This window comes from Ceratotherium simum, chromosome 28, assembly GCF_057802395.1.
Source record: "Ceratotherium simum simum isolate JZ-2026a chromosome 28, ASM5780239v1, whole genome shotgun sequence".
Taxonomy (NCBI): domain Eukaryota; kingdom Metazoa; phylum Chordata; class Mammalia; order Perissodactyla; family Rhinocerotidae; genus Ceratotherium; species Ceratotherium simum.
The window spans coordinates 37,831,302-37,853,692 of NC_141927.1; the positions used below are offsets into that span (position 1 = coordinate 37,831,302).

General features: G+C 48.3%; 1 protein-coding gene across 1 annotated transcript in view; it reads right to left on the reverse strand.

Annotated features, from left to right (window-relative positions):
- Positions 1 to 20,960, reverse strand: part of ZMAT4 (zinc finger matrin-type 4) — a 204,392-nt gene extending 183,432 nt beyond the window's left edge. The window contains exon 1 of the mRNA XM_004441187.3: positions 20,838 to 20,960. The gene's annotated coding sequence lies outside the window, so the exon portion shown is untranslated. The remainder of the gene's footprint in view (positions 1 to 20,837) is intronic.
- Positions 20,961 to 22,391: the final 1,431 nt, after the last annotated feature.

Sequence of the window (22,391 nt, forward strand, 5' to 3'; positions counted from 1 at the left end):
ATGTCTGTGTTCAGATGCTCTTTCAGAGGCAGAACCAGCCTGACCCAGTGCAGCATCTGTAAAGATGAACCCATCGTGTCCACCTGCTAAGACTTTCACCACTTGTCATTCTCTTGAAGAACAGAACCTCTGAGAGAGTGAGGGTTACATTCTGGGCTCACCTGAAGTTGATGGAAGTGCAAGGCACTAGTTAAAGTGTTTGTTTGTCTGTTTGTTTGTTTTTTGTGAGGAAGATTGTCCCTGAGCTAACATCCATGCCGATCTTCCTCTATTTTGTATGTGGGACACTGCCACAGCATGGCTCAATGAGCGGTGTATAGAGCACCTGGGATCTGAACCCACAAACCCTGGGCCACCAAAATGAGGCATGCGAACGTAACCACTAGGCCACAGGCCTGGCTCCTTTGTTTGTAAATGAATGGGTATAATGTATACTGGGAAGACCCCCAAAGTGCGAGTGAATGTCAGCAACCACCTTAGCAGTTTCCTACTTTGCAGTTGGAATGATCCACCCACTGAATCTTACAACTGGGGGCTCACAGCCATGGCTGACACCCCCAGAGAAGAATGCTCCCCTAAGCTAGCGATTTATCTTTCCCATGCTTTCCCTTCACCCCCACCCCCAGGTGAAAACTTAAAAATCTGCTTTACATTTGGCATTTGCTCTTCTGAGCCCTTCCCAGGGAGGCTAAGCATACCTAATTTAAACACAATGTATTAATGGTTACAATTCTGCACATAAATGGGTTTTGGCTGCTGGAACTTTTTTAGTGCTTTTATCTGATCAGTGGCCCAAGGCCTTCCCTAATTATAACTCTTGGCCTGAGCTGACTGGACTGCAGCAGATGTGGCTTTAGACTTGGCTTATCTTAGTAAGCAAAACCAGAGAAGGTGGTGGTGTCCGTATTCATAATTCAATAGAAGAAAAATGCCTCCCCCTCTCCCTCTTTCCCCACTGGATTTTCCATCTGTGCTACTCAGAATGTCAGGAGCAGGGCAGATGAAAGCACCAAGAGAAAGAACATGTACCTGCTAATGCTCCATGCACTGAATTTGTTTGCACCTGTCTCCGGACCCGGCCAATGTCACCCCTGCAGCATCTGAGGAAGGTATCAGAACGGCCAGGGACGAAGGTAAATTCTTACTTCTTTGGCACGTGAGGCTCTGTTCCTGTCCTTCAGGTTTCTAGCTCTATCTAGAGGGACTCGAGGTTCCTCCTGAAAAAATATAACTGTCACCACCCACAGTACACACAAAACCTCTGTCCAGACATCTATACTATTACTGAACCCAAGTCTTTTCTCTGCCTGACACCACCCCCTCAAGTGTGATGACTGTGGGTTTAAGAATGTGATACACTGAGGAAGGAGACTAAGGAGCATGGAAACTTGTTGTTTCAGATAAGGGAGTAAGGTTAAAAAGCAACAGCTAATGAGCACGTGTCTGAAAAGTATTCAACACAATACAGCACACTGGGGCTCACAGCCCATTAAATCAAAAGAAATGAATGGGCGTGTGTCTGAAAAGAACTGGATGTCAACACAGCACATTGGTGTTTTCAGCCCCTCATTGGCAATGAAAATGCTAGTTATTACCCATGGGATTTCCAAGTTAGGAAGAACAATGGGAAAACAGGCTAATGTGTGTGGTCCGTGGTGTCTTCACAGGATGTCGAGGCGGGTGTGAGAAGTGGCAGAGTCAGGGCTTGGCCCCGGGTCCAGCCATGCTGGGAGCTGAATGGACACGAGCTCCTCCCAACCCTCCTGCTCCCGCAGGCAGCAAGAGTTCTGCCCACAGTACCTGGGGCTCGTCAGGCCTCAGGGGAATATGGGAGAGGCCACTGACCTGCCCCACTGTGTACCCATCTTGGGAGGACATGACCTTCCCCATGACTTTCCTTGTAGGAGCCTACTGGTCAAGCTGCATTGGAAGAGTTCTGTAGTCTGGGGAGGGAGGCCAAGACGTGACGGGGAAAGAGAAGACAGATGCGTCATGTCCTTGAAGATGGCAACTAAATCACTAGATCAAGTGTGGCCACTGGCTGTTCTCCATCACTCCATAGAAGAGGAAATGGGTTTGGCTCCAGTAAGGGGGATTGGGTTAGTAGAATTAAATTTGAACGTAATGTGAGTTGTGGAAACACATTCCTGACTGAGAGGAGAGGGAGAGAAATATTACCAATCTGGCAATCTGGGAAGGTTTAAGAAAAGTTATTCCCAGAGGTAGAAGTATTACCTGGAAGATTGTTGTTATGAGTTGAATTGTGCACCCCCAAAAAACTTCACATGAAGTCCTAGCCACCAGCACCTCAGAACATGACCTTATTTGGAGATAGGGTCCTTACAGAGGTCATCAAGTTAAAACAAGGTCATTAAAGTGGTCTCTAATCCAGTAAGACTGATGTCCCTATGAAAAGGGGAAATTTGGACACAGTGACAGACACACACAGAGGGAAGGCAATATGGAGAGACACAGGGAGAAGGATGGCCATCTACAAGCCAAGGAGAGGGGCCTGGAACAGAGCCTCCTTCACAGCCCTCGGAGGAAGCAACCCTGCCCACACCTTGATCAAGGACTTCCAGCCTCCAGAATGTGAGATGATACATTTCTGTTTAAGCCACTCAGCCTGTAATACTTCATTACCACTGTCCTGGAAAACTAATATAATTGTTAGAGATTTCTCTCTACAACTGTTAAAAATCCTCAGGAATTTATAAAAGGCATCCTTTCACATTTTATGCCCAGGAAGCCTGGTACAATTAGTCACTAATAAGGCTGCCCTCTTGCTAGACTGTGAGCTTTGATGACAGGAACTAATTTAATTCAACACTGTGCCCGGACACAGTAGATACTTGAGAAAGTCATTTTGTTTTCTGTTGTTGTTGAAAGCTCTTTAACTCCCTTTTACCTAATTCCTAAAAAACAAAAGAAAAAAAAATCACACACGTGTTACAATACATTCAAGATTTTTACTTATGTCTAAATATAACCATAAATGTGTGTGTGTGTGTGTGTGTGTGTGTGTGTGTGGAGAGAGAGAGAATTTTCTCTCAAGACTTTCAGTGGGTGGCGGGGAAAAAAAAATCAGCACCATGCCAGCATTATAGCTGATGTGTGGTACTATTTATAGAGTCAGTCACGGTCATGTCAGATCTTTAAAAGAAGCAAAACATCTGGGCACATTCCAAAGCAAGGAGGAAGAACCCAAGTCAAAATATATTACGCAATGGAAGCCTGCGTCTTGACAAAAAGTACAATTTACATTTGCTACACATAATCCTGCCCCTCAGAGGATCTTAGGGAACCTGATTCTGGCACCCAGTGATGAAAGAATAACACAATTGCAACTGTATTTTCAAATTTAAAATAGTTCTGAAGTGAATAAATGAATGGTTTCCGGAGGGCAGAGCACAAACAGCATCTCCTCCAAGTGGCCAGTGGCCATCCACAGTCAATCATGAGTGGCAGCTGCCCTGGACCATTTTCAGCAGGGCCTGAGTTACAGCCAAAACCGTCCCCCAGCTCCTTACTAGAAGGCAGGCACACCCCCTCCCTGCGCCATCTCGCAGAGATGGCATAAGGATGAAGTAAAGAAAAATATTTAAACTTATATAACACTTGGGACATCTGTACTAAAAGAAAAAATCACTATTTCTACAATATTTCACAGACCTAAAGCAACTGCATCCTACTTTAAGCAAAACCAATATAAAAAAATAATTCAGATTTTGAAAACATATATATCAGAACTAAGTTGTCCAATGTACAAAAAAGGGTAAGCTTCGCAAAGGCAGAGGCCTCTGCTTTTTTCACCAGGAATACACGGCACCCAGCCCAAGCCTTGGCATGTGACACGTCCTCCAAAGGCATTTGTTGAATAAAGGAGTTCTTTCTGTTAAATGGGGAGCTCCATCTGTACACTTAACATATTATAGAATTTGCAAACATTTTGTTCTTGTGCCACATTCCTCAACATGCATGGGGTGCTAGGTGAGACACCTCTGGAAGGCGGCCCGGGCTTGGGGACAGATGTGTCCTGTGAGGGGCCCCCGCCCCTGGACCCATCGCCTCTGCTGAGTGATTTCCTTCATCGTCCCTGCATCTCCAGCCCCCATGTTCTACGAGCACAGGCAAGGCTGCTTTGTTGTTTCAAGAAACCTCTTCCTGGCCGCAGGGACAACCACAAGGAGAGAGGTCGGCAGGTTCTGGTCTGGCTGTGGCTTTGGTAGTGACCAACACGTGAGTCATTCATTACCATATCTGCAGCTTCCGAGAAGCTAATGGATTTCAGGGCAGAGAGCAAACGGGGACAGGCTATCCACTGCGCAGGGAGCTGTCTTCACAACACACCCACTTCTGCCTCTTTGTTCCGAAATGTTTGTTTCTATCCCCAAAATATTTGTCCCATATTGGACAGGAAGGGGTAAGAGGAGGATCTATACAAAGCCTTCTGACAAGCTTCCAGGGAATCCATGCCAGGCCTGACCCACAGAGAAATACTTCCTAAACAGGGCTGGAGCCTGATCCACTCAGAGGCTACTGGCTCTCATGTTCTTTCTATAATTTTTATTATAAAAGTTAATAAAAACTCACTTGAAATATTTGGAAACTGCAGAAAAAATATAAAGAGGGTAAACAAAAATCATCCATAATCTCACCATCAGGGAGAATCTCTATTAGCATTTTTGTGTATTTTATTCATGTTTATGCACATATATATTTTTTTCATTAGCCAGTTTAGAAGATATTTCACATACAGCTTCATGGGCATTGTCTCATGTCATTAACATTCTCCAAATATTTTTACATAGCTATCTACTACTACTCCATTGTATGGACGTACCATAATTTACTTAACTAGTTCCTTGCTGTTGGGGAAAGTTGACTCCAGTTTTTCAGAAAGATAAATAACACCACAATGAACAATTTTGTACACACATATTTCCCTACATATCTGATTATTTCCCTAGGATAGAATCCTAAAAAGTGGATCAAAATGTGTAGAAATCCTCAAAAACCACGCTTTCCAAAAAAGTGGCCCCAATTACAATTCTATTAATGGGACACTATATCATTCTACCATATATCTGTGACACTGAGCAACGTAATTTTTAACCTTCAATAATTTTATAGCTGGAAAATGGTATCTCATTTCCATTTTAATTAGCGTTTTTATTATTGTTATTACTGGAATTGTTATTGGTGCTGAGTGCTTGATTTGAATTCCTATCTCAGCACCATACAGCATCCCTGCAAGGGAGGCCCTCTCCTCCTCACTGTACAGAGGGAGACACTGAGGCCCGATCAGGTGACTTGTGCAAGGTTGAACAACAACTTTCAAAGCCAGAATCAAAGCCTGATTCCAAGGCCTCATCCACCTGACTATTCTATATGCTGATTATTCATGGAGTCGAACATTTTTCCACGTGTTTTTAGCCATTGTATTTCTCTTCCTTTGAACTGTATGTAGTAAATTAATTTTTCTGTGTAGAAAAACAGCCCTCAGCATTTTGGGTGTTTGACACTCCACACTTGTACCAAGATTCACACATCACCCCCCTAAATGCCTCTTGCCTCAGCCCAACCCAAACAACCACTCATCTCCCCACACATTTAGTGTGATACAGTGTCTCCCCTCTGTGTTAAAAAGAGTTTAAACTGGCTTCACTGAAGCCCTCTTGAGATTACTCAGAATGCCCTGGAATTTAACTAAACCTGGACTGGGAAATATCTGTTCACAGTCAAAGTTGATACTTAGGATCAACTGTATGGGGCCCGACAGCATAGATCAGCTTGAAAACACAGCTCCCGCAAGGGCCCATTCTATTGGATCATCCATTCCTTTCCTTGCAGGAGCCAGAGCGAGAAGTCGATTATGTTCTTTCCATACAGAGATAGGAATACCTCCTGACAAGACAGCTTCCATGACAATGGCACATATAAGTGCACAGCCAGGCCAGCACCTGTCCATCCCAGACACTCCTCAGAAGGCGAGGAAATGTGTGCCCACCCCCACTCCACGGGCAGAATCCTCTCAAAGGATGAGAGCCCCAGAAGCTGTGCCATGGGCAGGTCGGAGAACACTCTTCCACCCAACAAAAAGCCCTGCACTGACAGCTGAAAGCGAGGCCGAGGAAGGGGGAGTTACTTTCCCTCGAAGTCACCTGCTTGCCCGGGAATTCATGCCGCAGAAAAGTTCTGCAGGATCATAAACCAGCCTCGCGCCTGCCTCAGAGCTCACTCCGCAACTCGCGGCGATCATCTGCTTGATTCAGCTCAGGTTAGGGAGATGGATAGGGTTTTCCCACAAATCACTTGATTAGTACGAGAAATCTATGTTCCTGCTGTTGTAAGCATTGCAGGGATTTTTGGTTCCCTTTAAATCTCTCTCAATATTATGGTTCTTGCAGCCTTCAGAGTCTTCTCCCCAGGATTTATTTTCTGAAGGCACTACACTATTTGGCAATGCTACGTTGTTCCTCTCTGGTACCTTGACCACCAGTTTTTGGGAGGAAGCGCTTGGGTTCTGAAACCCAGAAACAGGTATTCCCACCTTTTTACTAACCACTCTGGGATGGCTGCAGCAGAATGGCATGGAATCCATGACCTGGCTCCTCCTTGCCCAGCCCACTAACCTGGCCCATCCTTAGAGAGAAACCACCTCCCACCGCCACCAGCATCACCTTGTATTATTTCCCACAGACCCTTGAGCACTTGCTGTATTACAGGCACTATGCTGAATACTTTACAGCTAACAAGCCACCTAATAATCCCTACAGCAAACCTAGGAGGTGGGTATCATTAGGTATTTTAGAGCTGGGGAAACTGAGGTTGCAGCAGCCCCAACAATGATATGAGCCAGGTCTCTGGAGACACCTTGGGTTTGATGCGCTCTGGGTCCCTGTACCTCTGTGCTTCCATATTCTCTATTTTATCTCAAAAAGAGCACCAGAAATAAGATTTGGGGAAAACATGGGCCAGCCCTCTTCCTTGATCAGCCCTGAACCACGAACTCCTTATTGCCTTTATCACTCCCACGAACGACCTCGTTCCCTAAGTGAGCACAGCAGTTGGACCCTTTGCCATCCAAGAAGAAAAGCTGATGGGCCCAGGGCCCATCCCTCTCAGAAAAGCTGATGGGCCCAGGGCCACTCAGGTGTCCTGTACCCCTCCAGATCTGTAGGAGGCCACAGCCCTCCCTGGGCGGTGTAGACAGTGCATTGAGTAAAGGGGTCTCTTGCTGGCTCTCTGAGGTTCTGTGAGCAAACCCCCACCTCCCTGCAGCTGCAGCCACCACCCTCAGTGCCCCCAGCATAGTGTCAGGAGCTCTCGTCCGACCTACTTTTCTGCTGGGTTTGTGATCTTAAACTGTTCTCTTTTGCAAAACCCCAAGTCATCTTCCTCTCCACAATCCCACATGTTCCGTGGTCTGTTTTCCTTCTTGCTTCCCTGTGGATGTCCAACTAGAACTAAGGAGGTGTTCTAGTTCTTCATAGTTCATAGCAGCATTTCCCTCTCCCCATGCTGCAGGGACTGGAGAACCCCTCTCGGGAGGTCATTTCCCCCCTCTCCTCCTTTCCTCCCGGACGTCTGAGAGGAAGACACAGGAAGGGCTCAGCCCCACCTTACGAGCTCCACCCCACGTCCAGAGCACGTGACCTTGAGTGGGGCCCTTCTCTCCCCAGAACAATGGGTGGAGGTAAAAATTAGAGACAGCAATCTTTCTCTCCTTCCCACCTCCTCCCTTCCTGCCTCATAGGAAGATGTAAGAAAACAAGTAAGCAGTCTCAAAAAAGAAAGCTTTAGGAAGAGAGGGAAAAGTGTGAGGAGCCCCTCCCCAAAACACCCAGACCCCAGGCCAGAGGACTCCCGGTGCCTCACCCAACTGTCTGATTTCTGAGGGACTGCTAGTAACTCCAGGCAAGCAATTCCATTTCTTTAAAACACAACTGTACACAAAAAATATTTGTAACTATGCATGGAGACGGGTAACTAGACAGTGTGGTGATCATTTCACAATTTATACATATATGGAATCATTAAGTTGTACATCTTAAACTAATATAATGTTATATGTCAATTATATCCCAATTAAAAAAAAATACAAACACGAGCCACCTGGGCAGGCAGCTCCAGGCCCATATGAATCTGAGACAATTTTTTGAGGACTTTCAATCCACACCCTCATCTTGGCCTTATTAATTCAGTCATAACTCTTCAGAATTTACAGGGCACCTTTTACAGTGAAAAGCTCAAGTGACAGCATTGGCAGAAACCTTTAATTTTGATTTAGAGACTCAGAACCTCTCTCACATTCTCTCCTGTCCCTCTCCCTCTGTGCTCAGGGGGCATCTATCTCCATAGCCCTCCGGCCAAGGGACTCCTTTCCCCTCTCACAGCTCCTGATCTTACTTCCTAGCCATTGAGAACTTGAAGCAACAGGAGAGAGTCCCCACCGGATCCCCACCCATCCCACCACACCCCCCCACCCAACCGCCTTCTGACCACCGGCTGCCCTTCCCCCTTTGGCTCTGGACCCCACAGCGAGGGCCATGCCTGCCCCATTCACTGGATCCCAGTCCCCTCCCTCCCTCCAGGCCAGCGCTCCAGCAGTTCTCTCTGCCTCTTCCTACCTCACTTCTGTGCTCTCTCGATTGGACCATTTGTCAGCACACAAACATCCTGTTATTTTTCCCATTTTAAGGGAGAAATACTTGCTTTGACCCACCTGCCTCTACAGTCAACATTTCATTTCTTTGCACCCCTTTACAATCACACTCCTCCATAAAGTTGTTTACATGATCTATCTCCAACGCCTCTCTTCCAACCCACTCCAATGAGGCTCACGCCTCCCACTCCATCAAAAGTGCTCTTGTCATGGACCGCCATGTTGCTGCGTTCAATCCAGTCCTCATCTTACTTCACACAGCAGCAGTATTTGACCCAGCTGATCACGCCCTCCTTTTTGAAAACTACTTCACTTAGGTTCTGAGGCAACATTCTCTCTTGGTTCGCCTCTTATCTCACGGGCTGCTCCTTCTTGGTCTCCTTTGCTGGTTCATGTCCTAGATCCAGAGTCAGAAAACGTGGCCCACAGGCCAGCTGCCTGTTTTTATAAATAACGTTTTATTGAACACAGCCACACTCTTTCATTTATGTGTTGTCTAGGGCTGCTTTTGTGCTACAACAGCAAAGTTGAGTCACCACAGCAAAGACTGTACGACCCACAAAGTCTAAAATATTTAGTATCTGGCTCTTTAAGAAAAAGTTTGCCAAATCTTATCCTGGATCTATAAATATTGGAGTTCCCAGAACTGTGTCTCTATACCTCCTCTCCATGTACATTCACTCTCTAGATGATCTCATCTGGTCCTGTGCTTTAAATATTATCAACACACTGACAACTCCCAAGATTTGTCTCTAGCACAGACCTCTTCTCTGAACTCCAGCCCCATAACCCACTGACTAGTGGACATTTCATTTAGACGTCTCACATCCCCCAAATCAAATTCCTCATTTCCTGTTTTCCCTCAATTTGCTCCTTCCACAAACTTTTCCATCTCATGCCAAAAGCTTTCAGAGTCATCCTTGAACCCTCTTTTTCTCTTAACCCCCGGGTTCAATCCATAAGCAAATCCCGTTGGTTCCACTTTCAAAATATATCCAGAATCTGACCACTCCACACCCCTCCACTGCTACCACCCTAATCTAAGCCACCCCCCTCTCTCGCCAGGATCAGGGCCTCCTAGCTGGCCTCCTGCCTCCACCTGGCCCTTCTATAGTGTGCTCTCCACGCACACGGCAGCCAGGTGACCCCTGTAAATCATAGACTATGCTGCCCCTTTGCCGAAAACTTGCCAGTGGCTTGAGGAGCTCACCCTGGCCGCACTGCTACACCTGACATCTCGAGTGTCTCCAGCTCTAGGCCTCTCCTGGGCAGACTGCTCCAACGCCAAACACCCACAGAGACCAGCCTCCACTGCCCTCCGCCTCTGCTCCAGCGTGACTTCATTACTGAGGCCTGCCTGGGTGCTCCCTCCCCACACATGCCCCGACCCCTTGCTCTGCTTCATTCCTCCCCATTTCATGTATCGCCCTCCCACATCTTTACATATTTGTTTGCCACCTGTCTCCCCACACTGGAATATCAGCCCTGAGAGGATGGGGACTGGGTCATTTTCATGCACTCCTGTGTTCTAAAGGCCTACAACTGTCACTGTTGAGTCTCAGTATTTTGAACAATGAATAAATGAACACAAAAACTTCAGAAGCTCACATCCCTATCAAGGAAACTGAAGGATGGGGAAGAGAAGCATGTCATGTCCGTCATGGAGAAATCAAAGAGCAGAGCCACAGCTCAAAGCTCTCACAGCCCTGGAGCCAGCAGTCTCCCTCCCTCACTGACCTGTCCCAGGGAATGGACAAGCAAACCAGTCCCCAGCGACTAGGGGACCGCCAGCCAGTCGGGCACTGCCCACCAACTGCTGCCCGCATCTCTCTGCAGAGCATCCTGGAAATCAGGAGGGGGCAGAACGGAGAAATGGAGAAGGGGCTGCTCTGGAGGCAGATGGAGCCTCATTCCCTCTCCTCTGCAGAGCCCCCACAGTCACCTGGCTGGGACCTCGAAGGGGTGAGCTGGAGTGGGTGGCACAGCAGACTGCACACCAGGCTTGGAATGTGCCACTCACCAGCAGTGTGACCCTGGGGCGTCTTAACCCCTCCTTGCCTCAGTTCCCTCTCTGTAGAATGAGGGAGATGACCAAATGTCGAAAACTTTGAAAACATAGGGTAATCTCAGACTCTTTTTCCGTTCTTGTTTGTGTCTTTTCACACGTAAAAGTCTACAGTTTAAGGAGGCTATGCTCGGGGTTGCTCGACGTGCTGTAAGGTGCTCTCTAGTTTCCAAATATCCCTCTTGAGATCTCCATTACTCCCCACTCTGCTCCTGTAGTTTTTCTTTTTCCTTTCGTCTCATAACTTTTCCTTCCTCTTTCCACATTCTGAAAACCCTAAGCTCCAGGCAGGCAGAGAGGGCTGGCAGAATAGGAACCCCATCCAATTCTCTTTCTCCGTTCCTGGAACCCTACAGGGCAATTTCATTTTCAGCAGGAACAGAACCAAGAGAGGCGGTGTGAGGGAGAGAATCCATATACGAGAACCTCCTGCCCGATCTCTCCCTCTCCTCACTCCTCTCACAGCCACATTGTACCCAGCTTATTAAACAGAAGGGATTTCTGAGAACGGAGGAAAGCCTGGAACGACAGGACACCCAGGGCACCTCTCCCCATCACCCCGACCCAGCCTAGCGGCCCCTCAGTACCCCTACATCCTGTGCTGGCTCTTGGCTCCAGAACGCCACTCATACCAAGGATGTCCCTCCCTCTGTGCAAATCGCCCTCACCCTTCAGTGCTCAGGGCTCAGGACCCTCCACCTCCATGAGCTTCTGAGACCACTCGCCCCTCACTGACATCCACTTTACTCCACACCTACACTCGGCCTCACGTTAGGACTCAGGTGAATACACCCTTGTACCAGAAGTCACCTCGTGTGCTACTGTTCACGCCTCAAGGATCTGCCGGGGTCACACAGGGTGCTCCCACCCTCCTTCGCCCAGGACATGTAAGCCAGCAAGAAGCCCCTATTGATTATAAGGAGGGGCGGTATTTGCAGGCGGAAAATCTGGCTCGTTCCATGCCGGCTCTTCTGCCTACCGTCCGTACAAACCAAGGCAAGTGGCTTTGCCTTTCCAAGTATCAATTTCCTCCTCTGCAAAAGGGGGATAATGACACCTTCCCCACCCACCTCTGAGGCTTATGAATACCAAACACCATACAAACATGCATTATTATTAAAATAAATAGAGCGGCAAACCAGCCACGTGGCTCAGCTCACACAGCTCCTCATCCTGCCCTACCTTCCCGCAGGCCTAGCCACTTTTCCCAATTAAGCCTGTGAAAGCCCCAAGGACATGCCCATCAGAGCCGCCACCTGCCCAGCTGAGGGAAGGCACCCCAGAGCCCCCACATGGCCCAGGCACACTTCATGGAGCCAGTCAGCTGTGACTTCCACCGAGACCAGGACTCTGGCTGCCTGGGGTTTATGCAACGAAGGAAACCACAGCGGGAAGCAAACACATTCCAGAAAGGCAGCAACAAATGAGACAGTGAGGAGGCAGAAGGGAGAGGTCGCCTCTGGAGAGCCTTCAGCACCCAAAGTCCCTCCTCTAAATATGATAGCTGTCAGTGCATTCATTCGGTCTGAATTAATAAGCGAATTAAGCAAAAGGCATGGCTTCTGGGAAGGAGGGGAAAGTGGCTCCACAACTTCCTGGTGGAAATCTGCCAGCATCCTCAATAGCACACAGAGCCCTACAAGACAGCTCACTCTGGAAAGGGTGCCAGCTGACATCCAAGTTCCTTGTTACCTAGTTCTGCCACTCATTAGCTTGGTGACCCTGGCCAAGTCATAGACTCTTGGAGCTTCAACTTCTCCACTTGTGAAATCAGCAGATGCATGTGATGCATGTAACATACCGCCTGAAAAGCTAAGATAGCCCTGACCACTGTAGGTGACAGGGCCTGGGGATGCCTGTGGAGGGGGAGAATGAGGTGGGGAGGAAGTGACAAGGATGCCACAGCCCATGGGCACCATTCCCTGCACCTTCAACCTCTGAAGCAGACGCGGCCCTGACGGCCGCAGGGGAGCACGTGCTGCAGTTCCCGTGTGCATTCATCTGATCCACCAAGTGGACTGAGGACACCCAGCTGTGTCTCTCTTTTTAGTGAGCAACATCGTGCCTCACACATCGCTACGTGGATAGCCACTGCTTGAACATTGTTGGTTTGAGCAACTGATTTAAAGAGCATGTTTTTCTGATTTGTAACATATTTACTGTAGGAAATCTGGGAAATATAGAAAAGTTTAACAAAAGAATCATGTGTTTCCTAAAACCTGAAAATAAGCACTATTATCACTTTGATACACTGTATTCCATTCTATCTTTCATGACTGTATACATCTCTCTTTTTTTTTTTGCAAAACTGCATTTATACTCTATTTACTTTTAAACTTTTATTTACTTAGTATATACTATTAGCATTTTTCCATATTCTCATATATTATTCAATGTAATTTGAATAGCTTTCTTCATTTCCATTTTATGGATGAGCCATATTAGATTTAATTCATCCTCCCCTACAATGTTCTGTTATAATGAATAATGCTGAAAGGAATATCCTTGATTAGAACTATTTTGCACAGCTCTGATTATTTCCTTAGGATAAATTCCTAGAAGAGGAATTGCTTACTGGTTCAAAGGGTATCATATTTTTGAGATATGTCTCCCCTATTTGCAAATTATCTTCCCACCAGCTAAGTCTGAAAATGTCCATTTCCCAGCACTCTTAACAACACCAGATATTATCATTTTCATTTTTGTTCATCTGGTAGTTGGATAATGGTATCTTGTTTTTAATTTCATATTTTAATGATTAGTGAGGTTAGACACTTGGCATATTTTTCTAGACACTTATGCTTCTTCTGTCTGCGTATGAACTATCTATTCACGTCCTTTGCCCACTTTTCCGTCAGGGGACAAACTGATTTTTCAATACTCTACAGAAAAAGAATTAGTCCACAACTGCCTTTGACGACCTGTCCTCCTGTTTAACAATCCCCTCCATTAAGGCATTAATGCTAACGTCTAACTCATATCCTTTTCCTGTCCTGCCCCTTAAACCGATTTGCTCTCATCCTGTCTTCAGTGGGGGGCACTGCTCTCTCTTTCATCTAACAGTGTGACCTTACCTCATCACTTGTCAGCGTCTCCTCCTGGAGGTGAATAATTCCTCTTCATTTTTGTCTCATCTAGTGTAACTTATGAAGTCAAAGGATCGCCCTTTGATGCTGTCCCCTCCTCTTCTTCCACTGCTGCCATCTTCCTTCAGGCCCTTCTCATTTCTCACCTGGACAGCCCCAAATTACTTCAGAACCAGCCTCTCTACTCCAGGCTTGCCCCTCCCAAACCTCACCCCCAAGCTCCATTTCATGGCTCACTTTTCCCAACTGCAAATATGACTCTGTCTTTTCCTGCTTAAAACCATTCTAGTCTTCAGTTTGGCTAGCTGGTCCCTCCCTACTTGGGAGCACGCGCAACCCCTCTTTTACCACCACCGCCAAAACACACCTCGTGTGCCCAGATGCAGCAACACCCAAGTAGTACTCACAGTGCCCTGACACCCTGTGCTGGTTCCTGCTTCTGAGTCTTGCACAGGTGGCTGTCTTCCTTCCAACCTCTCCCCCATCCACCTGGTGGGATCCTATTTGTTTCTCAAGTCCCTCTCAGATGTTCCTGTCTCCAGGAGGCCTCCTCTGACCATGCAGAGTAAGGGTAACCACGTGTACCCTGCCTCCAGAACATACTACTATCATGCTTACTACACCTTATTGTATTCTAGTGCAGTCCATGGCACCAGAATGGAGGGCAGAAGCATGAAGTCAGCTGAATGTCATTGTGAATGGAAAGGACACAACCAGCAGGAGCAGGGTTGGAACTGGGCCCACCCTGGGTTGGCCTGCCCATCTGACGTATTTCTGGAAGTTCTCTCTGTGGATCATGGGCTGCTTCATCTTCTATGGACAGGCTCCAAAATCCATGGGTTTCCCATCCTTTCTCATGCTATCCCACCCCTCCTCTCTCTTCTTCATCTTCCCAAGCTCTCTCCATCCTGCAAGCCTGTCTCACATCCTGGGCAGCCCAGCCCCCGGCGCCCACTGTGTCCTCTCCTCTTTGGCTCGGCCGTTCTATGGACAGACATCCACTTGGCTGCCTCTGGGGCTGATGGTCTTTCCACACAAGTTCTGCAGGAGAAGGACCACACCTATCTCGTTTCCAGTAGGCCCCTAGTGCCTGCCTCAGTGCTGGGCACAACGGCTCAGGACGCCTTTGCTGGCACAGAGACACACCAGCAGGCTGCGGGCCTGGAAGAGTCATGCCCTCACCACCAGGCACTTGCTGCTGACCGCTAGCTGGCCCAGCACAAACCGTGTTTTCTTCCTTTTTCTCAGTGACTACAAACATGCGCTCACTAATTATGAATTTATTTTGTGGTGCTCATCGCATCAACTCATCTTGCTTCCTACATGGCTCAAACCACCACAAGGCAAAGCCCTCCACAGCCTCTACCTCGTTCTTGAGTGTGGGGCTCAATTTCATCCCGAGGCCGCCGGCTGGATGGCAGCACCCGCTCCTCCCGGCCCCACCGTGAGCCAGCCTCAGGGCCCTGAGCTGGCCTACCCCCTGTGCTGCAGTGTGCACCTTCCCAGGGCCCCACTGACGCCCCTCCCATGGGGCTCCCAGCACGCCCAGGAGACGTGTCTGCCCAGAAATGAATCCAGTCTGGCTGGAAGGAATGCAGAATTTCAGCCCCTTCACTATAGAAGCTTCTTGCAGAAACAAGAATCTGAATGAAATTCAGAATTCTGTTTTGTTTTGTGAAGGTGACTGCTGAAGGGTCTTATCCAGAGCCCGTGCTTCTCTGGACCTCTGATTTCATTTCTCCAACGAGGATTTTGAGCTAGATAGCTAATGTCTCTGAACTTTGTAAGATTCAGACTAAATAATCTTTTATTTTTTCATATCTCTTCCTGGTCCTCCTCGCTAGACCCCATCCCCCCGTTTCCGCGTCCGTTTCTGGTATGCAGTCTGCCATCCCTCACCGTGCAGTGGCCCCGTCCCAACCGCTGACCGGGGACTGGAGGGTTTGCCGTATAAACAGAGGAGCTGGAGTTGAGTACACAGTGTTAATAACGGGCACTCAATAAACACTGCTTAACTGTAGGTGTCCTGCCTCTGCCGTTTGGTTAGAGAGAAATTAGGAGCCCAGAAAAAGCAAATGGTCTATTCAATTTGGAAACAAGAAAAAAAATGAGCTACAAAGCAAATAACACTGACTTAGGAGACAGAGGACCTGGATTCTGGTCCCTGCTCTGCCATCAGGTCACCGTGTGACGACATCAAGGCCTGTTGCCTCTCTGGGCCTCATTTGCCACTTCTGGAAATGAACGATTAGACGTGATGAGAGATCCTCGAGCAGTAGACAGGACCTGCCAGTCAGGGCAGTGCCCCGGAGGGCCACACCCCAGCAGGCAGCGCAGGTTGGCTGTGCTCCTTTCCCACTTACCCCAGGAACTTGGATTCTCAGCCACTGTGATAGCCCCAGAGCAAAGGTGAGGTTTCAGAGGAATAAAACAGGACGCTCATCAGGAAAGGGCCAGGATCCCAAGACTAGGCAGCCCTGCCTTTTGCCACATCACAGCCCTCTGCCTCTTCCTCCAGCTGAATCTCCTGCTTACCATTTCCTAAAGATCATCACGGAGGCTCCACAACCTTCCCTTCTTAACAACTCTTGCTGACAGAAAATTCTTCCCCATACCTAATCTAAGTCCATATGCTGCAATTTCTGTCTATTTTCTCTCGTTCAATCCTTACTGGAGATGGAGAACAGCTGGTCGCCATCCTCCATATAACATCCCCTCCTAAACCAAAATCAGTTATTACATCACCCCTCAGCCTGTTTTGCTTCTGGTGTAACATCCACCACTCCTTCCGACCTGCCATCATGGATTCTAGCCCTGAAAGCCTCACTGAGCACCGTGCCCACCCTGGAGGATGCTCTGCAAGCTCCACTTCCTTCTGAGCTGTATCACCCCAGCTGGATCCTGGACTCTGTAGCAAAATCCAGAGAGAAGTTCAGAGCAGAAAGGGATCAACGAGAACACAGTCCAAGCACCTGGCTTTACAGACAAGGGAACTGAAAGTCAGAAAGGGCAAGTAAGTGCAGTGCCCAAGGTCAAATCTGAGGGACCAAGCTCTGGTGCTAGACCCCAAATATTGCCAGCACGATGCCCTGAGTGGCTGCAGCATGTCCTTGATGTGGGTAAGAGCAGGACCAGCCTTACCTGAAAAGCAAAGAGCCCAACTGCCCAGACACTGCCTATCCAAACTCTATCTTCCCCATCCCACTAGCAGATACCTGAAACTCCAGTGTGAACAGCTTTGGTTTCCATGAAGAACTCAAATACCTCTGTAAGTGGCAACACTGTTAACTGTTCACACCTTAGTATGAATAAGTGGATTCGACCCTTTGCAATTCTTGATAGAGAGACTCAGGGGTGAGAAGAGAACAAAGAACAAACTGGGAGAATGACAAATTTCACTGCTTGCTAACGTTTCCAAGGTCAGTCCTGCTCGTGGGCCTCAGGACAGTGGAGTGGTGGGGGCTGTGCCTGGTGGGAACCCCGAGCACGTAAGAGGCCGGTGCTCAGACACCTCTGCCCCACCCGCCTCACGCAGCACAGCCGCACCACCCCAGGTGCTCTCGGGCAGTCTGCAGAACACTGAACCTGGTGTGAGGATGACCTCACTGCTCCCACAGGGCCGGCTCCCTGCACATCCCGGAATCGCTGACGGCCCTGGTTGACCGTTTCAGAAGTGAGGACGGCAGGGTGTCCACAATTAAATCTCAACCTCTAGAGTGCCCTTAAGTGACAGGAAGAAAGAACCAGAAGGGAAGAAAGAAAGAGAGGCATACATCAGATTCAGTAAGACAGTTCAGGGCCCTGCTTCAATGTGCAATATCTCCCTAGTGGTGGGGCAGGGGACATGTGAGTGTAAGGAAAAGTGAATCAGGTGAACCATTTACTAATAACTTCAGCTGTGAATTTTCTTAAATGAAGAAGGAAGAGGCGAAAGAGCATGCTGAATGCATTTCAGAGCTCAGATTGCAAAACAGCCCTCACCCTATCTTGAATAAACAGAAGCATCGTGCTCCAACCTCTTCTCCTTTCAGGGACTGCTCCAGACTATTTCAAACCTCCAGACACACACACACACACACACACACACACACACACACACACCCAGGATAACCCAGGAGTTCACACATCCATCAAAGAAAAAGAAGACATTTCAACAGCATTTACAAAAACACCTAACACAATAAATGTGCTTATTTGATTTCCCCAAAACCACAGAATTAATTTTTAAAATAGAAGACTAAAAGGCTCTTCTCTGATAAAAATTTTAATATGTTTTCAATCCTATTTCTGGGGACAGTTTTCTTTAACAGCAAAATCTGCACAATGACAAAATCAACGCAGATTGGCAAAGAGATTATTTACTGATGTGTTTATGAGGAGAAAGGACAACAGGAAGGAGTACAGATAAGTAAGGAGGGGACTTCCACTTGCCAGGAAAACCACCCGGGCTTGTGAAAGCAAAAAGAGGCAACCCCCTCAGCACAGCAGTTGAATGAGAGAGATCCTAGTTGGCCAACTGGGGAGAGGAGAAAATGTTAGATCCATGGATGGTGCTTATCCAGGGTCCTGGCTAAAGCTACTCCATTTGATGCAATGACAAATAAATTTGATTCCCTGACAACCAGTCAGTCCTTCTAAACACAAACAGGCGCCAGGCTTCACAAGGAACCAATCAGCCTAACACCAGCAATTCAGTTATCCAAACTGGATCACGTCAAGCGGGCGGGGGGCTGGATCCTGGGTGCAATGCCCCATCCACGGTGAAGTCGAAACGATGATGTTTTGCATTTCGTCAACTATTCTTCAGCTGCTATTATGCTTTTTTTAGTCTAAAGTCGTTATTTTAATGATCTCTGTTCCAAATGGGGAACTACAAGGAAGAGGAGCGAGGAGGAGGGGGAGGAGAAGCAAGTGCTCCGGTGTGTTCCACTTGTACTTTCCAGCGCTCCCTGGCTCCCTCCCCCACCCTGCCCTTCCCTCTCTGCATGAGTCACCATTCAGGAGCTGGTTGAAAAGCCTTACTTTTAATGTCCTCTATCACGATAGAAATCCAGCAGCTCAGCATCCATTGAAGGGACCCCCAATTTCACTAGCTGTTCCTGCTTCTAGACACCCCTCAAACTCAAAAGCATTTTCTCGTTTTATTATTGCCTTCACGAAAACCACGGTGCCCTCGTTCCAAATCCCCCACCTGCTGGGTGTCTCCTCTCCTGGGCTCTCTGGGGGTCACATGCCCTAGACAGACCTCAGAGGAGGAGGTTTGGGGCCAAATAATGCCCAGCAGCCAATCACAGTTCAGTGTCCACTCCAGGCTCCTGAACACAAAGGCATTATAATTTGTGGGGCTGCAAGTTTGTTTTCTTTACTGTCAGACAACATGTACAGAAGAGAAAGCTGACTGCATCCTGACCAAAAAAAAAAAAATCAGGCAGCTGTTCTTTAACCATTGTGAGTAGAGCTTCGACAATAACAGCTCCCACCCAAAACAGCTGCCTAAAGGAGGTGGAGGAGAACCTGCTGTGGCGGTTAAAGAAAATAAGAATTCAAAAGTGAAAGTGATTTGTGGAGCAAGAGAACGGAGGCTGTCACCCGTACCTCAGCAGGAAAGGTGTCATAGGAACTAGGTGCTACTAGAGGGTCTCTCCCAGAACAGTCACTTCTTGCCGGGACTGGGACTCGAACTCCCCAGCTTCAGGTTTAGGACAGATATCAGAGTGAGGACATTCACCTGAATTCCCCAAAGCCTTAGGGACTTGTAAGATCAGCCGTGGACCAGCAGCTTCAGAGCATCCAGCAGGTCAGAGGACATGCCTGGGGAAGTGCCCTCAAGTGTGGGGCTCTCCCATAGGAGCTGCCTGCAGGAAAGCAGGAAGGAAGTTCAAGATCAAGCACAGATCCTTCTCCCCCATGGGGACCTTCCTAGGAAGCCCACCCCTCCCATGGGCAGAAGCTCAGAAGCTCCTGGAAAGGAGTTTTCCCCAGGTCCAAACCTGGGTCTCAGAGCAAGTGAGGCCCTCAAGGTCCCACAATTGAGAATACCCAAGGGTGCTACAGGCAGAACCAGCTGCCTGCGATGGCGAGCTTTTCTACTTGAAGAGCAGACATCATAAACAGCGTGGATGCCGGCTCCAGCAACCTCCTGGCGACAGACTTACCCAGCACCTAAAGAGAGCCAGCCCTGAGTCTGCCCCTCCCACCAGCCCCCACCTCCCAGAGCTGCTGGCTTTCTCAGCACCCGGGACAGCCCTTCTCTAGTGAGGGGTAACCTTCACACAGGATACAATGTAGCTCCGTCCCCTTTATTTCAGGACACACCAAGCCTGGAAAGTCTTCCAGAGTTTTCGGGAGCTAATCAATTAAGTGAGTTCTTTTCCTCTGAGAACTGTTTTGCTGGTTTCTCATCAAGTTGTGTGACACGCAGAAGCCCATCAGGTCAAGCAGGGCAGTGGCTCACGCCCCAGGAAATTTCTCCTTCCACCAGATAAAATGAACTGAGACAGAGTGGGCAAGGGGTAGGAGGGAGGAAGGAGACAGAAGTTTGAGGAGGGACTCAAGCTAAAGGTCACAATAGTTGGGGGAAGGCAGGTCAAGGTAATGTGAACCGGGCAGACCCTATGGCGGAAAACCTCACCAACCAGTCACGCTTCTCAGAATCAGCCTCCCAATGACCGGTCCGCCAGGAAACAGCACAACCAGGGGTCCAACTCCCTTCACTCAACAAACCTGAACCTACACCCCAACCCTGCAGGCACCCTAGCCCAAGACTAGACCTATTTCCACAGACTTGAGAGCAGCTAATTGAGCGAGTAGTAAACAAACCCAGTTCCAGACAGCGCAGAAGTTTTCCAAATTGTCAGCTCGCTTTCCTCCCAACAGAAGACGGTGATTTCCCACCTTTGTCACATTCCCTTCCCTAAACTTTTCTCTTCTTCCTGCAATCCCTCTACATACGCTCAACTGCAAGCCACTGAGAATGGAACGGCAGGAGCAGGATCCCCCGGGACGCAGGCGGGAGTACCTTTTCCGCGGAGCAGAGGGGCTGGTGCCCGGAGGCTCGCTGCTCTGCCGAGCCGTGGAAGGATGCTGTCGGGATGGAGCACGCTGAGGATTACGCGTTCCTCTCTGCGACCAGACCTTTCAGCAGCTCGGACCGACTGTGCTAGCAATGCACTTAGCAATTATCTGCTGGCGCCGACGCCCCGCCCTCTGCTCTTGCGATTGGCTCTCCAGTCCCGGGCAGGACTGCATTGGTTTCAGCCGACCTCACTCATCGCTTTGGCTCCTACTATTATCTAAGCCATCAAAGGAAATAATTCCATGTTTCATTGACAACCTGTAAGGCTCTCCTCTGGCCCGGTGTGTGGGCAGGACTGGGAGTCTAGTGGAGGGAGGAGGGGAGAGTAGAAAAAGTGGGGGGTGAGGGAGAGCGAGAGTGCGAGAAGGGATGGGGGGGGGAGAGAGAGAGAGAGAGAGAGAGAGAGAGAGAGATGGAGCTATCAAGCAATCAGATTCTTCCTCCAGCATTTTAACTTCCACAAAACAGAGCCCATAGCAACAATTTTCTGGCCTTGTTTTTCCCCCAACTGGTAAACGTTCCTGCGGGCAGAGAGAAATATGCCGGCGGGGTTTCTGCCAGTATCAGACAGGCTCTGAGAGGCAGAGCAATGTAAGGGCTGAAGGAATACAGTGACGTTTTGGAGGGCATGTGAAGGTCGTTTTAGATTATTTGGGGGGATATATTGTGCACCCTGGCTGGAGTTTATCCATCAGTTCTTTCCCTCATGGTCCACATAAGCCCCCAACCTGAGGAGACAATTTCCCTTTGCACCCCTATTCAGAGTCTCAGAAGAGCTGTTCTTAAAGTCAGTGAAAGCCTGGAACTCCTCACTGTGTACACTGGGAGCTCCAGAGAGACAGCATTCCAGAGCTAATAATTCTGCTCCAAACCTCACGTTTGCTTATTCTGACCTGGCTTCAATTACTGCTTGGACTTACATCATCAGCCTAAGCAAGAGGAGAGAGGAGAAGGAACCCATCCCAAGGGGTGGGAACGGCTTAAATACTTTTTCTTGTTCAACAAGGAATTATAAAGCACAAGTTTTGACCTTTTTATCCCTTTAATGTATTTTTTTTCACCATATAGAAAGGACATCATTTGACAGTTGAATTTTTTAAGAGGAAAAAAAAGGATTTAAACAGGGTCTTTTAAAAAAAGCTCTTAGGATATCAAGTTTCAGATTAGTTAGAAACAAACCCTTCACCCTTCTGTCTGGGCTATAGTTCTGGTTCTCCTCTTCCGGGGCCTTGAACAACTGCGATCTTGATCACCATCTGCATCCTCAGAAGCAAATGGCGTGTTCCCCCTGCCTTGTCCAGTGAGCTTCTGCTTCATGCATACATGCCTGGCTTCCCGACATGCATTGCAAGCTCTGTCAGGACTGAGCCGGTGTCGTATACATCTTGATAACTCCACAGACAGCACCTGGCACTCGATAAGTGGGCTGACTAATAAAACCCAATTCAGAACACAAAGTGTGCATGACTCTGAGCCTCATGGCATCCTCATCCTGCT